Here is a 19,762-nt window from a genome sequence, read left to right on the forward strand (position 1 = left end):
AAAGGAACATTTCATATATATTGATTAAAAATAAGAATTTGAAAGTTTTTCTTTAGATTGATTGGTAAAAATAGCTTACTGCCAAACAATAGGAAGTCATCTAGCAATGTTTTGGATTACCTGGTCAAATAGACTTCTCTGGAAAAAATTGTGAATATGTTATCTCTGCAACACCTTGTTTCGTTGAAAAAATTATAAGGTGAGTGCTTGTACTTATACGTTTGAAGTGGAATTAATTGCATGTAATATTCTTATTTTTCTCACTCACTTTTTCTCAGTGAAAAAGAGAATTCAAAATATAGTTATTGAAATTACGTTTTATTTTTTTAAGCATCATAGCATAATAAAGTACTGAGATAGGGGGGTGTTTATTCACTGGATCACCAAACGATGAAAAACCAGTGAAGGAACAAGTGTTCCTTTACTGGTTTTTTTTCTAAGTTAATGAAAATAAAAGATAAACTTTAATTTTCTTGTACCTTTAGTGATGTTCCGCATCAAAAGTATGTTAAAAATACGAAAAACAACTTCTAACCAGTGAGGGAACAGGCATGTTCCTTTACTGGGCATAGATTTCCCAGTGAATGAACAGTATGTGTTAATATGTTGACACTTTAATTTTCAATTCATGATTACAAAAAAAAGTTAACATTTTCCAAGTATTAATATGTTATAATTTCAAGAATAGGCTTGTTTTTAAATATTTGTATGGCTTATAAATTCATAAAAAGCATTAAAAAATAACCAAAATTAAGTGTTCCTTTACTGGGTGTTCATTCACTGGTAAGAGCTGTTCCCTCACTTGATCTTCTTACTTATTATTTGAACCTCCAAACTTTTAAAACAATATTATGTAAGTTCTCTACAATTTTTTTATATAATTTGCAATTAGTAACAAATATGTTGACTCTGTCATTTAACTAAAATAACGAATTTTGAAATTAATATGATTTTTTAAAAGGCAAGCGAAGCTTAAGTGTTCCTTCACTGGTTAGTTTACCCTATATGATTTGGAATGTAAGTCATGGTGGTAGTTAATATTGAATAATTAAATCTAATAAATAATTAAAAATCAATTAAATTTCTACCACTTCTTGTATTCGCAGGCGCACTTGGGAGCCTTAATATATATGTTTATATGTATTAAGCAAAAAAATAATTCATATATAAATATGTAAACATATGAGAAAAGCTTTTTCTAAAATTGTTTAGATTATTGATAAGGTTTTTCACCTCAAAGTTAATTTTTTTAAAAACTTAACTATAAATTCTACACAAATAAACTTTATAACTAAAAGCAAATCAATGTCTAGAAAGAGAGATAAAATAATGTCAGCAAGAGTCAATTTTAAGTTTCGTTTCTATTAATCATTAAGAAATATTGCAATTTTGTAGCTGCCGCTACTAAGTTATACTTGCTATGAAAAGCTTAAAAAAATTACCAGACACATTAATTTAGCTTCAAACAAAACTACCACAACCGGTTGAATCCACAAAAGCAAAGATGGACCAATAGAGTTAAAAGCCTGGTGTTGAGGTCAGTCTTCTTAAATTCGAGATTGACCTCAGTGGTGATTTGTCTTCGTTCAAAAGTGCTTTTGACACTTTACGTCTGATGATTCTTTACTTTTTCTATCTAAAAAAACCCCCCTACAAAGATATTTTTTAACCTTTTTTTTAACTAAGCATCGAATCTCTTTCTTAATCTCTTCTTTTGGTTTGTTTGATGTACCCTTAAGTCCGCAAACACTTTTATATTGACGCCTGTTTACAGAAACCCGAAACGAATGGGGCTTCAAGAAGCTGAAGAGCTCAGCTTTTCATTTCAGCTTAAGACTAGATGTTGCCGTTATTGTAATAGTCATCCAGAGGAATTTTATTTTCATCTTGGTCGTATTTTTGTGTGTGTTTTTTATGGAATGCAATAACCTTTTTTCTGTATTTCCTTATTGCTTTGTTGTAAGGAAACGCCCTAAGATGTTTATACTAATAATGTGAGAAAGAAAAAACCTTACATTCGTTTGGGGTAGTTGGAATAAAATAACAAATTATTAGTTGTAAGCTTAAGATGGTCATAAGGCTTTATTTATAAAGATTTTATTAAAAATATAAAAATAAATTTATATAAGACTACTTGGGTTAGGAAATACCAAACAATTCTAAATTAATAGTACTTTTATCATGATCTTTTTTTTAGTTAAAGAATATAATATTAAGTTAAAACAAGGAATATTTATATTGTTTCTCCATAACTAAGACGATTTGTATGAAAAAAAAGGAGTTCGAAATCTTTGTCTTCACATGGGATGAATTAACATATAAATCATAATTAGAGATCTTTTTGTTTACGAGTCATCCGTTAGGAGAAGTTCGTTGACAGTAATATAAAAACAAACTATGAATAAATTATCAGGAATTCTTCTACGTTTAAGTACAGCATCGGTATGGAGGTATTTGAAAACGAATAATTAAAAAAAAAAATTCATTTATATTTACATTTACCTGCTGATATTTCGTTCAATTGCATTAAAAATTGCCCTTGTGTTATAAAAGTATTAGTAAGCTAAATATATAGCAGATTGAATCAAATGTAGAGTATAATATTACAAGAATAAAGATAGCAACAGTGCGCCAAACTTAAATTAAATTAAAAACTTTTGTTAATATGATAAAACAGTGCAATAAACAATGTTTGGCACACGAAAAAAGAAAACAATATCGGGTGCTTCGGCATGACAGAAAACTGGTTAATCTAATAAAAAATTCATTTAAAAAAGTATATTAGATTATATTATCTTGTATTTGATCTATTGTAGATTTTACTCTGTGGCTGGACGCAGTTGAGAGGGGCCTAAAGATAATGGGAATAACTAACTGGAAGGCCATGGCACAGAAGAGATGAAGATGGCAAAAACTTATTGGGGTGGAATTGGCCTGCCAGAGGCTGTGGTGCCCAAGAAGAAGATATTCTATTCTATTCTATTCTATTCTATTCTATTCTATTCAAGTCCATGCCAGTCTGATAATTTCTAAAAAAAATTAAAAGCATGTCCACAACAGCTCATTGTGAGTTAGGGGGCCATGGAAGGTAAGACTTTACAATTTCTTGACAAACAGTATTATGGTGACTATGGGGTCAGTATTGCATGTCGGTCTTATTTAGTTCTCAGGCAAGATGATACCCCACCAATCTGACGCAAGGTTGACTTCAAGTGAGAATAGAAACTCGCTACCTTACAATCATATTTCCGTACATTAACCTCTGTTCCTTTATAAATAATAATACAATGCATATTAAGTATTGTTAGTAGCATTTAGATATATCAATGAGCAAAAATATATTAAATTTGTTAAGCCTTTAAAACTATATTCAAGTAAGAATAAATTTGTATTAACCGAAATTTAATTGAATTTGAACAATAACTATTATAGTTGTCATGCAACTCAAATAAGAAAAGCAGCTTTAGGAGGTTGGTAATTTCCTGAGAACATAATAATAATGTGAAAAGTTTGACGTCAGAGAACTTGGAGTACTTGGGAGAACTAGAAATAAATAAAAAATAGCTGCTTATGATGATTTTAAGAGAGAGTTTGACGCTACAAGAATCAAAATTGCTTAAACTGCTCTAAACTTAAATTGCATTTCCAACTCTAGGTAAGCTAATAAAACAGTACCCTAAACTATAACTGGTTTTTAAAAACAAAACATTTCGTGCACTTCATTATAGAATAGTTTATATAAAACAAGTAAATTGAAAAAGTTTTATTAGATTACATTTAAGTTTTTTGGAAGTTTAATCCTCAATAGTTAAAAAAAAGTAAGGTATTATTGTACATATTGTACAGTACGTTGTAGGACAGGGAATCATGGAGGTTAAAACTCTACAATTTCGTGATAAACAGGTAGACAACTTGATGGTGGCAATGTGGTCAGCGTTGCTCCCTGACCACCTTTACTTCCAGACAAGCTGGCATTCGCATTCATTAATCTGAATCTGGATAGGCTTTCACCCGAAGGAAACCTATATCTTTACAATAACAGTTCCGCAACTTAACAACTATAACATCATTAACAATAATAAAATTATATTGAATATTATATTATTAATATTTAGATGCCTCCATGAGCAAAAAATATTTAAATAATGACTCCATTAAACTTTTAAAAATTAATTGAAGCAATAATAATTTTATGCAAAGCAAAATTTATTAATAGAATTCTACCAATAACTATTATAATTCTCGTGTAACTTAAATAAGAAAAGCAATTTTATGAGGTTGGTTATTTCCTGAGGATATAATAATAATGTGAGAATTTTGACGTCGGCGTAGAGGAATGGCTGTTTTGGGAGAACTTGAAACGGATTAAAAGTAGTTGCTTATGACGGCAGATATTTCATCGTAATAGACAGTTCCAAATCCCTTGAAGCAGTTGATGATGTATGTAGGCATTTACAGTATCATCAAATTTGCTCAAAACTGGCTGAAGAATTTTATTTTTGGTGAATTTCTGTCTTTTCAAAGTAAAGAAAGTTGTGTAAAGTTGGCGACTTGCAGCTGACTCGTTTCCTGAGTCGGAAATCTATTACTGACAAATGCGTCTAATCCATTTTCTAGTAATTTTAAAAATACACTGAATAGATAGTGAAATAAATTTATGCGTAATATTATTGAGATCATAAAGCTGAGTTAAATGAGAGATTTAATTGCGTTTTGTTTGTTCCCAATAATTTTGTAACAAACAAAACAAAATATTTGTGTTTTAATTTTAATTTAAAATTAAAGGTTTTCATTACTAATTAATTAAACTTCTTTCAGATGGTTTTGGATTTCAAAAGTGTTTTGTATATTTTATTGATTTTAAAACTGTCTAAAATAACAAGCTGGAGTTTGTTGTTATAAAACTAGCTGTTTGTACGCATTAAAATTTAATTTTGAATTGTACGAAAAACGTTATGATTATTGAAATGATCGAATGCAATTTTAAAAAAAGTTAAAATAAACTTATATTTAAAAGAGGTTATTATTTATTTTTTTATTTTTTTATTTATTCATTGTTTTTATTATTATTAAAATTACTTTTTGTCATTTTATAATGCGATAGAGTTATTTTGTTGCTTTTAAAATCGCCTAAAACTTACAAGTTTAGAATTTGTTACTATAAAAATAGCTGTGAATCTAGCCTTAATTAAGCTTCACTGAAACGCATTTTTATCTATTTTAGCATTTTTTTATCGCATGCAAAAGAATATGCTAAATTTAATTTCCAAAATTAAAAATCTCGTTCGAGTTATGCAGAAATCATTTGTGCGATATGCTACAGTTCTGTAAAATGTGGAATTTGCGACAAAGTTTAGGTGGTAATATTTTATTTTATAACAGTCGTTGAACAGCAGACCCAATTTTTAGTTTATCATTACCAATGTTTATTTCAGCAGTCTTATAATTTTGAACTAAATCCAGAAGACAAGAGAATTTCTGGATCGAGTATTGGGAGAAATTCGCCTTTTGCGGAGGACATTTGGATGGAACTAACCCGCATTTGCCGGGAAACCACTTTCTTAGCTTAACGGTGAGGGGATTCTAACCCATGGACCGTTCATCACTGATGATATTTTATGTCAGCACTGTGGCAACACCTCCTAGAAGTAGAAAGGCCTCAGCACGGATCAATTTAGTAGTCCGATGTGACGTAGTTAACTGCGCAGTAGACGAAAAATAAGACAGATGTCATTACGTTAAGGGTACTAAGCTGCGCAGTGGTTGAAAATACAAAATATGTCATTACGTTTGGACTACTAAGGGATATTTATGGTAACCCGTGCTGAGGCCTGTTCTTTCTAGGAGGTGTTGACTGTGGTCGGCGGGATTCAGTTGCGGAATTCGAATCAACAAGCCACCACATTTTCTCCTGAACCACTACAGCTCAGTTTAGCTGTTTGGGCAATTTAAAGACCGAGGTAATATGATTACTATCACCATCTACCCTACGATCTAAATTGCTTTATTATGGTGTATGCATGTGGCTGTATTGCATTTGGATCATCACTAAAGATTTATACCAAGCGATAAGCAATAGCTGTTTAGTGTAACTCTAATGCAGTGTTAAATACTGAGCAAAAAGAAAAATTCCCTGATGCGCTAAGTTTTGATAATATTTCCTTTCTTTACACTCGAGAAATTTTCCGGTAGCAATCAACAAAATAATTTTTGGCCAATTTTTAAATGCTAAAAATTATCTTCAGTTTATAAAACAAATTATTCCTAGTTTTAATTCAAAACATATATTCAATTTCTATTTCATCTTATTTCTTTTCTTAAAAGATTACATTTGCTTTTCAACATAGACACTAACATGGAGTAGAAAATCTTTTGATATCTGTTTCATATATATTCACGCAAACTTAATATATGTTATTTGTTAGAACATATGTTATAGAATGAGTATTAAGGAATAATAGAATACAGATAGTATTGTCGGAGGAATCCGATTATAGAAGATAATAGGAACAGAAATGAATAAGTTTTTGTTTGCTTTGTATTCTGACAAAACGTACTGTATCTGGAAAAGAAGTTTTTAAATACGCAAACAAGTTAGAATAAGCTATTTTCTCTTGAAATAGACATTTATCTTTAGTTGTTCTAGTTTTCAAACATGGTTTTAAATGCATTGTCGTGCTGTCTGTTTAAACAACTATGCCTCTATACACCATAAAACTAAAAAAAAACTGTTTTCGATTCATTTTGTGTATTCTCATTGGACAGATAAATCACATATTATAATGAATATGAATATAATCAAAATGAATATACTTACTAATATAAACTAAAAAAATCTAGAATATTTCCCAGTTTAATGTTATAACTCTAATTATCTGTATATTTCTTTTAATTTGTGTTTTTTTACGATATTTGTCCGTAACACTTATTTCTCGTTCCTTCTAAATATTATTCCATTTTACCATTATAACTTTGATTGCTATTCAAAATTAAAAGCTTAAAATTATAAGTGTTGTAATGATTGCGAACAGATAACAGAAAACTATATTTTCAATAATTTTTTCCATGAAATAAATCCCTCAAAATCTCCCTCCCTGCTTCATTTGCTCCTATTTTAGAATTTTTACTTATCTAAACCCTAAAAGGAAATTAAGTCGTCAAAATAGATCTTTTGGACCACCTGGACAGGTCCCGAAACCTCTAGTAAAGAAGTGTGGAAGATTCACATGAAGAACTCTTTCGAAATCTCTCCTCTTACTATACTTCATAATTGAATTTAAATCAATTTTTTTTGTTAACTTATTTTGGAAGGATAAAAAGGAAGACGTAGAAGCTGTAATAAGTAGAAAATAAGTAAAAAAAATGGATAAAAACCGTAAAAACGACCCTTTTTTACAGTTTTTACCCTTACAAATCTCTTCCAAAACTTTTATGTTCGAAAAATTTCACTTCATTAAGAATAATTTACCCGTTAAATTTCTTTCGACATTTAATAAGTAAAATGATCCTTTACTTCTTTACTGATGGCCTTATAATTATTAAAATGCAATAAACAAAAAGAGTGCATTCTCAGAAAACGGTGAGTCATATTAAGAAAACCGGGATCACTTTCGAATTTGGAAGGGGATTTTTCGCTAAATTGAACAAGAATCCAGTGTTATTTATGAAACAAACTTAGATCATTTTATCAAATTAGATCATCACATCAAAATGTTTAAGAATTTTTAAGGCCATTTCTTTGTGTTTTTTTCGTTCTTTAAAAATCAACGTGTGAAAAAAATAAATCATAAAGTAAAATTTGAATTTATAAGGCATTTTTTTCGGTAATTTAGAATTTAATTTTAGCTAGTGTATATGAGTTTTGAAGTTTAATATATATCTGAATCTTCATGTTTTACACTACCCTCTCCATGTTCTGGCTATTAATTTTTTAGCGAACAATTATTTGAGAAGTTTCATCATTTTCTTAGAACTTCAACTTTTAGAAATTGTATTTATAAAATCTAAAAATATTAATATGACCAATAGTTTAAGACTTTTTATACCTTTAAAATTATTAGCAATATCAAAAACTCGTGTACATAAAAGTTCTGGACAATATTTATTTATTTTGTTCATATATTACTATCTTTTTGCAATGAATAATTAATAGGGATTTTTCATGAATTCTTTAGAAGTTAGCAGAAGAGGAAAGCATGTGAATTTACAAAATTTAAGAATATTATAAAATTATGAAAATGATTAATAACACTGGGGACATTTTTTTTTGTTGCATAAGATTTTTGAACGAATCTTAGATAATTTGTCATAGATGATTTAAAATCTATAATCAGCTTATCTCTAAAAGCTACTGTGTTTATGCAATTTATTATATTCCTAACCAAGAGGTTTTAAAATTCCCTTGAGTAAATACTAAGTGTCCCCACTTCTCTGCTACGTAATGAGTGGTAGACAAAAGGTGATAATACATTTCATTTCATGATGCGACACTTCTTTTTGTCAGTTATGCCATACTACATGTAATCTACGTGTAATGTAATGTAAAAAATGTTATGTAAAAAAATACCATTTTTCAAAAAAAATATATAGGTATCCAAACAAAGTTAATTTCAGATTTGAAATCCCCACGAACGATGTAGCTAAGGTCAAGCACTTGTATGAATGCAACATAAATTTGTTCCCTAGTATTAATTAAAACGCTGCCTTTCGAATTATTAGCAATATTATTTTATAAGTATATTAAATGTTTTTTTATTTTTTGAAAAATCTCAAATCATTTTTCATAAGTTTTAATTATTTTGTGAAAAAACATACAATTCGAGAATGCAAAAAAATTAAGAAAACAAATTATTAAAAGCAGCTTTTTAAATTGAAAATGGGAAAATTTAAATTTTTTTTAGCTCTTGTCGTAGGTATTAGGATAATATATGGTATAGTTTATAAAACTAAAAAAAATATTAACATTATTAATAATTTTAAAACGCTATCCTCCATAATTATAATCAGTATCAAAAAATCGTATACATAAAAAGTCTTCTTTGAAAAATCGCAAATTATCTTTCACAAATTTGAATTATTCCATGGAAAAAAGTATAAAATTAGAAAATAAAAACTAAATTTATTAATTTTTTGTATTAAAAGCTAGTTTTTAAATTGAAAGAGAGATACAATATGAATAGTATTTTTTTCTTCTTTTGTTATAAGCGCAATGGTGTTATGTACATGAGATGTACGAAAAAATAAAAAAAATGATTTTGAAATACGCGAATTTCTTTCATGTATGAGCTTGTGTCATGGGACTTTGATATTAGGCTATTTGCTAGTCAAATAAACTTCTGAAATAGAAAATTTCGAGTCATACTAAATCAGTTATATATTGAAAAATATTTGTATCTCCAGCGTAAGAGCATATTTTTCTCTTCACGGTTGAGCATTTTTTAAAAGAAAATAGTCTTGCGAGGTGTTTTACTATACTAGACTACCTACAATATGTTAGAAGTTACAGAAAATGTTTTATTCGAAATGTATTATAATTTAAAATAATATTAAACTAAAACTAAACAAGTGACTTAAATTATTATCAAGTAACACTGATTTATACACAATTTATATTTTTCTTTTCATAGATGATTATTAAACGATTATTCACAATGAATTTTTAATTGTTTAATACCATGAACCAAAGTTTTTTTTTCAAATGACTTATGCACAATGATGCTCTGAAAAAGAGTCAAAACTGTGAGAATATGGTAAAGTTTACTGTGTTTATCGCTCTATGGAAAAAGCTGCGTGATTTTTGCTGAAGCCCTTCAATAGAAATTGGCTTTATGGTTTTGAAGAAGTTAACTTTATGGTTCTATAGTATGTGATGGAAATTGATCAATGTGGTAAAATTCGGCACTTTTATCATGATACCTTAAAGCATGGCATAAAAATCATTGATTCGAGAAACTTTAATTTCCAGTTTTCTATTTGTGTCTTAATTCCATGGGAAAATTCCATATTTTAAAATGATGCAAAAAATTTTATACTTAACGACTCAAAATTGAAATTGTGCAATTGTGCAATCCAAATTGCAGAATTATACTGTTTCAACTTATGACAATTGTGTAAGAACTGTCATAAGTTGAAACATATGGTATATGTTTAAAACACGCGCTTCCGTCATTTAACTAAGTTTATATTTACACTAATTATTCTTCCAATTTAATGAGCTCCGAGAAACATTACCTTCCTCACCAATGAGCTGCAGATTGGTGTAAGCTTTATCATTTATTGTCGTTAAGATTCAACTACCTCCTTTGAAGTGAGTAAGAACGCTCAATTTGATATTAACTTGAAATAAAATAATCATTCACGCAGTTTTTGGAGTTTCTTAGGACAAAATTCTAAAAAGTAAAGAAGCTTTAAAATAACTCGCAGCAAATTTTTAAAACGCATTTTAAATGTGTAAGAGAAACATTTTCGAACGATACATTTAATAATACCAACCTTGACCTTGAAATCTTAATCACTCTAGCTTTAGAGAGAAGGCAAGTCAAGTTTCGTGTCATTAAATAGATTATATCAAACTGCTGAACTCATCGATTTTAATTTGCTGAATTTTTCTTGAGATATAGGGTAAACTAACCAGTGAAGGAACACTTAAGCTTCTCTAGCCTTTTAAAAAAATCATATTAATTTCAGAATTCGTAATTTTAGTTAAATGACAGTGTCAACATATTTGTTACTAATTGCAAATTATCTAAAAAAATTGTAGAGAACTTACATAATATTGTTGTAAAGTTTTGGAGGTTTAAATAACAAGTAGTAAGAAGACCAAGTGAAGGAACAGCTCTAACCAGTGAATGAACATCCAGTAAAGGAACACTTAATTTTGGTTATTTTTCAATGCTCTTTATGAATTTATAAGACATACAAATATATATAAAAACAACCCTATTTTTGAAATTATAACATATAAATACTTGGAAAATGTAAACTTTTTTTTGTAATCATGAATTGAAAATTAAAGTGTCAACATATAACACATACTGTTCATTCACTGGGAAATCTATGCCCAGTAAAGGAACATGCCTGTTCGCTCACTGGTTAGAAGTTGTTTTTCGTATTTTTAACATACTTTTGATACGGAACATCACTAAAAGTACAATAAAATTAAAGTTTATCTTTCATTTTCATTAACTTAGAAAAAAAAAACAAGTAAAGGAACACTTGTTCCTTCACTGGTTTTTCATCGTTTGGTGATCCAGTGAATTAACACCCCCTTATCTCATTACTTTATTATGCTATGATGCTTAAAAAAATTCAACGTAACTTCAAAAACTATATTTTGAATTCTCTTTCTCACAGTGAGAAAAATAAAACTATTACATGCAATTAATTCCACTTCAAACATATAAATACACACCTTATAATTTTTTTCAAAGAAGCAAGGTGTGGCAGAGATAATAACAAATTCAAAATTTTGTCCAGAGAAGTATATTTGACCAGGTAGTCCAAAACATTGCTAGATGACTTCCTATTGTTTGGCAGTAAGCTATTATTACCAATCAATCTAAAGAAAAACTTTCAAATTCTTATTTTTAATCAATATATATGAAATGTTCCTTCACTGGGTAGTGTTCCTTCACTGGTTGGTTTACCCTATCTCCTTTTTAATTTATCTGCATCCTATTTTTATTTTGCAATTACAACATCAACCAAAAACTCTGTAGAACAACTTAGGCTTCTTTCTGGAAAATCCAAGTCTTCAACAACAAGATGGAGGTTCGTATTTATGATTTTAAATTCTCAAACCTCAAGAGATGAGGTTAGAGTGTCATGTTTGGTATCATTAAATACGTCTTCTTAATATATTTTACTCGTGTATATTTACATTTATAACCCATTATATATTTCACAAATCTTTGATTACATAAAACTTTTTATACGACAATTATTCCGCGCAACCCCTCTATTGCGCGTGGAAATGCATTTTACTCTAATTTGCCCTTCTCGGCCACTATGTTCTGCTTTTCTCTCTCTCGCATACTGTAGCTCTTCAGTCTCTTCTCACCTTAATTTTTCAATTTTTTGTTGTCAATTTTACGTTTTATATTTCAGATCAATATTGTTTCTTCTCATTCACGTCTGGAAGGTCTTGAAAATGGATGCCTATTTTTGGAGCTTGGAGCATGTTGACTGTTATTTAAACTTTGCATATATTTGAAGCGAATTAACTTTTTAATCAAGTGATATCCTACCGCTTTAGTTTCTTAAAATTATTTATTTAGCACTGTATTATTGCTAGAAAGATAAAATATGCAATGATCAAATGTATTCTTTAAAGAAAAATGTTTTAACTATAACCGTTGCTTATGTACCTGATATTTCGTTAGATAGTTACAGGAAAATCTCAATTTCTAATACCCCATAACTATTTCGAGAATAAATTACCAATTTATTAGTTTCAAGTGATTATACTATGAATAATCAACTGAGTTACTTTAGCTCATGCATTACCAAATAAGACCATCTTTCCTTTGGGAACTGATATGCACCCATATCCTATAGATTCAGCTTAGCGTCATCTATTTAAATTAGACAAAGTATATCGAAATGGATGTAAAAATATGTAAATAGTTTAAATGTAACGAATCATTAAATCGGAAGCAACTCATATGATGGAAATCATTTTTAAACATGCATAATGGGAAGTGGAAATAAGCTGCATTTGCGAACGGTGTATTTGTTTCACTCGGCTATTGATTCAATAGAGCAATGCGTGATATTATGTCCAAATCCCAATGGGAATACATCATCTAGATGCAAGAGGATATTGTATAGGACTGTCATTCAAAATACTGTTATGATCAATAAGGTTGGTGTTTAAATTTATTCGATGTCTCAAAAAGGTTTCTTATTATGTTAGCATACATGTTTGATAAGTTGCATTAGTTTAATAAAACCCTGTATAATAGGAAACTTTTCTGTATAATTGGAAAAGAAATGTTGTATAAATTTTTGAAATTTACATTTCAATTTGGTTATTTATTATTAAAATGAATTCTTCAATGTAAAAAGTTCACGAATGCATTTTATTTGATTCATGTATGAGAAATATATTATTTTATTTATTAGTTACGTAGTAGGTAATATTTAAAGTTGTTATTATTTATCATGCTGAATTATAATAACTAATAAATAAAATATATTATTTTATTTATTAGTTACGTAGTAGGTAATATTTAAAGTTGTTATTATTTATCATGCTGAAATATGCATAACATATTTCCTAATATCACAAAATTCAAAATATTATCTGCATGAAATTCACAGACCGTTATTTGGTTGCAAATGTTTTGGATTCATTTAAATTTTGAATGCCTTCTTTTCCACCAACGCATTTGAATGTGTAAGGCTAAAAAACGTCTTGACATTAAATTTAATCAATTAATAGCCATTACATGGTTTCCTTAATTTTCCTTGGCGAAAACTATGTTAACGTACACATTGCTTTTTTGATTTCTTGGAGGACGGATGTGCCTTGTGAAGCATGGGCCTGCAGCCACACCCTCCTGGTCATTTTCTAAACTTATAATTTGATAATGTATATTTTTAATTAAAAATTAAGATTAATCTTTAGTTTGGAGTTCCACATAAATTTCAAAAATATATATTTTTATTTATTATAATTTGATTCCTTATTAAACAATTTATGCTTTTTGTTAAATAATTGCTTGCCTACATCACTCCGGAATAAAATATGAACATTTGGAAATACATCAATCAACCTTTTTCAACTATTAGTAATTCATCGACCCTCTTCAATAAATAGTAGTTTCTTCAAAAACCAAAACAATTCCTTAACATTTATGTTAAAAGTAAGAACATGTCTTAATTTAAAAATTTTCACAGTAGTAAAATGTAAGACAAAATCAGTTCCCTAACTCTATGAATAACCTTGAAGTGTTTTCTCGAATAATAAAATATCCATTTATATCAGAAAATAAAAATAATAATGTTTAACCAATGTTTGATGATTTCCTTGAGAGTTGATACCATTTTAATCAGTTTCATTCTAACCCTTCATTCCGCTTGGAAATTATGCAGTTTTTTTTTGTCACTGCTGTTTCCGTCGTCTAAGGAGGATTTTATTTTCTTATTTTATTTTTTTTCCTATTTTTTTTTATCTGCTACTTGGTATTTTCGTTTCACAAACCTTTTTTGTTTTCATCATTCACGTCAGGTGATTAAAACATCTACGCTTTTACCACTTAAGTAATTTTGAAGCTATCGATTCAATTATCATATAATTATCATGACTTCAATCAAAAGAATCCTTTGAAAAAAGAACTGATATATATATATATAAACACAAATTAACAAGAAAAACATGAATAAAATAAAGACTAAATTGTAGAGAAACAAGAATGGTAAAAGCAATAGTCGTTATCAAGACACATCTATTGCTATAAATGCGATATTTCTGAATAAAGAATAATTATCCTAAGATAAAAATTATTTTTTATATGAGTCGATATCGCAAAAAAACATATAGTTGAAAAGTTATGAAATAAAAGAAAAAGTAATCAAACTTACCGGCGTGTAACAAGATGCGGTTTAAGATTTAAAAGTATAATAAGTAAACAGTTAGTGAAATTAGCGAAGAGGTAAATATTTGAAGTGGTGCTTATAGCTNATATATATATGCTTTCATAGTGTGAGAAAATTGAAAATTAAATGAAAAAATAGAAAGGGGATAAAGAAAACAAATAAAATCTATCCTTATCGTAACCACGTATGAATAAAGGTGATAAAAGCTCAGAGAGATGCAAATGACTCAGTGACAGTGGCAGATTTAATATTTTCCTATATTTTAAATTAATTAAAGTCCCAAAGATTCTGTCCCACGAACGGATTTCGATTAAAAATTCTTTTTTCACGTTTACGACAACTTCCATGAAGGCAAGATTTTAGCTTTAAATTCACCCTTTGTGCTTGGATGAATCCCACATCCATTAAGTCGAGCTGTATCTGAATAATTTAAAATATAGACCATTAACTTATAAAAAGGCAACTGTTGTGGTACGATTTAATAAATAAAAGTTTTTCAAATAAAGTGCTTTTCCAGTTGCAAAACTGAAAAGAAAAATTATGCGTATAACAAGAAAAGGTTTAATTTGGCACTTTCTGGTAAAGTTACTCATAGCAAAGATAACATTTTGAATTATATCCTATCATTTTATCAAAATAAATTAGAAATTTCAATTATAGTTTCTAGAAATTCTAATCATTATAATCGTCAATTTATTTTAAATTCACGATTACAAAGATCCCTTTAAATTTATGTCAGCATCCCTAACGAAGGAAACTGAGTAATACTTCCTGATTTTTTTTCTTTCTTTTTAATATTAGTAAATTTTTATAATTTTCTATAATCACAAATTACAAACTCAGAACTCTTTTTTTTATAATCCAAAAACAGGAAACGAAATACTTTTTCTTACGAAGCGTCTGAAAAATAATATCATTTTTATGCAATGAAAAAAAAAAGATTTTGCTTTAGCTAGTCCAGAAAGAAAAGAAAGAAACGAATTAGGAAATTTTCGATTTTTAAATTTTCTTCTTCAAAAAGTATTTCTCTCTTAAAATTCTTTTCAATTCGTTTTCAAAAATAATCCAATAAAGATTAAAAAAAATGGGATAAGAAAAATATACATTTACGAATTTTAATTTAAATGGAGCAAAATAGTTATAGTTAATGGAATTTTTTAAATTCCAAAAAAATTTGTTTTATTCTGTTATTTTAAAAATATTTGCTGAAAATTATAAGATATGAACGATTTATTTTAATTTGGATAATGACCTTCTAAATATAATTTAATTTAATTTAAAATTGATCTTCCTTAACGTAAAATAACGATTTTCTTTTCTTTTGAAAAACCTAAAGTAACGAAATTAACCAGATAACCTAGACAAATCAGAGGCCAACAAATCAAGTTAGCAAATCAAGCAAGCTACAATCTTGCCTATTTTTCCTCATAGTTGGTACATATACAATGCATTCGAAGTAGATTATATTGGTTTTTCGTTATTTTTTTTTCCTTCTGTTTATTCCTTTAAAAACTATACTAAAGAGTTTCACAAAATTTGGAAAAAGTTCTGGAAATTAAACGTTGTGAATTGACATTGTAGCTATATTTGTGGAAGTTATAACTGTATTAGCAAGTTAGTACAATTCGTTTTCATTAATAGAAACCATTAACACTTAGCGCATGCGTCAGCTTTGCCATTTAATATGGGTGTGATGATGGGATAGTAATAAAACTTTAGAAAAAAAGATTTTGTCCTTTCACTTATCCGTATTCTCTGTGCAAGATTTCGGGAGAGCAGAGATTGTTTTCTACTAAGTTCGATTGTGTTGCTCTAAGTGTGGGGTTATTTGTGAAAATGGAAAACTTCTCTAATATATCTCAAGTAAAAGTACCATCCATCCGTGAAGTAGAATTGTAACTGAGAGATAGTCATGGATTTCAAAAAATTGTGTTGCATATTATCTGGTAAATTGATTAATTAAAAAAAATATTTTTTTACTTTTACTTATGTTCGTCTGTTTTATAGAAGATTAAAAAAATTAAAAAGAAAAAAAAGTTAATGTATATATGAATGATAACGATATGTAGAAAAATTACCCCCATTTCAAATATTGATAACTACATGTAGAAAAATTACACATATTTCAAATATTGATAAAGGTATGCAGAAAAATTACATTCATTTCAAATATTGATAACGATATGTAGAAAAATTACACCCATTTCAAATATTGATAACGATATGTAGAAAAATTACACCCATATCGAGTATTGATAATGATATGTAGAGAAATTATACCCATTTCAAATTTCGATAACGATATGTAGAGAAATTACACCCATTTCAAATATTGATAACGACATGTAGAAAATTACATCCATTTCAAATATAAATAAATACATTTTATTGTGATTAATGATTTTGAAAGGATTAGTTCAGTAAATATTTTAATTTAGTTTATAGTTTTGGGGTTATTTTTTTTAAATAAAACCAAGAGGATGCATAAAAGTTAAATACATTAGAACATAAAAACATGAGATAAAAGTGTAATAAATATTTCTACTTTCAAATGTTGCAACAACAGTAAATTTATATACAACACTAAACATATTTCAATCGACTCACAATTTTTTTCCTTCAAAACTCAATTTGAGAGAGTCCATTGTGTTCGCTTTTTTTTCTTTCTTTTTCAGCTATGCAACTTCTACTAGGTCCCCTCAGGATAGGATTCGGACAAAACGGATTTCTAACAAAAGGCGCGTGATTGAGTAGGACGTGAAATACGTTACACTAGCTTATTCCTCCATTTTTCTTTCAGAACTGCCAGTTTTTTTCGTTCATTTTATTTAAAGAAAACGAACCTTATCTGCAATGGCATGACCTAAACTTTCAAGGGCAATATAATACTTGATTTAAAACTCATTCCTCTAAGCATTTAAACATAATATGAGATTCTTTTCACCTTTTAAATAAAATTCATGAAGAAAACGCCAGCTAAACGTTTTTTGTCCCTATAAAATAACTTTAAAAAAAAACGTTGTTTTATCGTTTTGAAATTTTATGGTATGTTACTGCTAAATAAATGACTGAACAAAAGCGTTAGAAATCATTAGACAAAAATATATTATAGAAGGTCAAAATTTTGGTCAAGTTTGGTGAATATTTTAAAGTTTAACAGTACACCTATTGTCAAACAACGTGAAGTCTCTGACCTTAATCTTTGGAATTTATCTTTCTAATACGAAGGGAATTTTTTCTAAATTATTTTTGCGAACATCAAAATTATTTTAATATAAGTTTAAATGTTTACGCTAGTCAAATTTTTATTCGTTTTAAAACTAATTAAAAATGAACTAAAGAAATGAAACTAAAAAAAAAGGTATTATTAAAATCATAGCCCATGAAGATTAACGGGAATGTTAATGTAATAAATTATAAGAATTCTTTTTATCTTTAAATTAAAAATTTAATTTAGCGTTAGTCAAAATAGAATTTAAAGTGAAAAATTAAAATGTACAAAAATAGATCTTTGCTTATGCAGAAAGAAAGATTATAATAAATTCTTGCGAGAGGTTTTTTTTTAAAAAAATAATATTAGTCTTTATTCTTACACTTTTCCTATGCTGAGTTAAAAACTTCATAACCTTTAACTATTAAGCATTTCATATTTAGATATTTCAGTTTAGCTACTGAGATGGAAAGAATAGAACATTTATCAGACGTGATGTGAATTATTAAATTTCAGCTGCTTTTTGAAAATCATTAATATGAAGAAAAAAAATATTTTAATTCTAATAATCATCGTTTGTGGGGAAAATAATATACGGCAGTTTTTGTGCTCTTGTAATTTATAAATGTATAAAAAAGTACTTTTCGTTTCTTTTTTTTTCGATTTTCTCTGTCCAAATAAATGTTTAAAATCAAAATATGGAGGAAACATGGGAGGTTAGACTTCTCTTCTTGGGATTTAAACATTCATTTAGCTGATGATTGCGAGATTTATGATGTAGTATCACATATTGCCTCGGTTTACTATCCATTTGCAAGCTAACTCAAAATACTAAGAACCAGTTCAATTTTGGTTCAATTTTAAATGCTTTATATTTTTTTTTTACCAAATAGCTAATGTCTGGACATAAATCTACCTACCCTTATCTCTGAGAACCACATGTGTCCCCCCATACTATCTCATACAGAATTTAAAAAGGTGGAAACCTAGCTAAATTTGATGCGATCAGAAACATAATGCATAAGGTCGCTTGTATGGTGCAAAGCAGAATATCTTCTAGCGCTAGGTCTAGGCCCAAGGGAGTTCTGGCCCATTGTACTAAATCATGATTTTTGACAGAAACCCATGTCAGAGTGAAAGTCGAGAAACGGCACATCTTGAAAAATAGTAATAAAAGAAAATTTAAAATTGTTAAGACCAAGAATCAGGCAAAAGAGCCAAAAATAGTCATTCTAAGCTGATCATTCCTCCGATTGTTCAGTTTACTGATCTAATTTAACTATAGTTATTCAAAGTTTTTAGTTCTTATTTGTTATTTTTCATCAATAAATAAAAAATTTATATTACAGTAGACGCTGTATTTTTTTTACAGCAAGATTGCTTAAGACATTTAATATTAACACATTAATAGCTGTAAATGAGGTAATAACTTTTTTTATACCCGAGATAACATGCTTCATACAGCCGCAATCTTAGTTCAAAATAAAGTTCAAATTTTGTACTTACTAAGGGTCACAAATTAATATTTCGAGTGGGGAAAAAAAGCATTAACGCTTTCGTAATCTGATGCATGTCACTAAAGAAGAAGGGAAAACTGAAAACATCCAAACGTTCTTGATTGCTGAAGGGAACTTGTAGTTGATTTTTAAATCTTTTTTCAATTTCTTTCTGTTACTGCCTACAATATAACTAATTTTAATGTTTTTATCCCAAACTCCTTGTTAGTGATTCGTTAAATTTTCATATAATTTTTTCTTTTTTTCGGACTTCATTAATTAGTGACCAGAATTGTTCAAACTTAATTTTTAACAAGAATTCTAAAATAATATATTATGGGTAGTCATTAGGGAACACCCTGCAAATTGTAATGCTTGAAGTGATTGGTAGTTCGAAAGCTGCTTGCGTCGACCTAGACGTTTTGATGTAATGACTTTTATGACAGCAACGTTGTAA

This window comes from Parasteatoda tepidariorum, chromosome 3, assembly GCF_043381705.1.
Source record: "Parasteatoda tepidariorum isolate YZ-2023 chromosome 3, CAS_Ptep_4.0, whole genome shotgun sequence".
NCBI classification, from domain to species: Eukaryota; Metazoa; Arthropoda; class Arachnida; order Araneae; family Theridiidae; genus Parasteatoda; species Parasteatoda tepidariorum.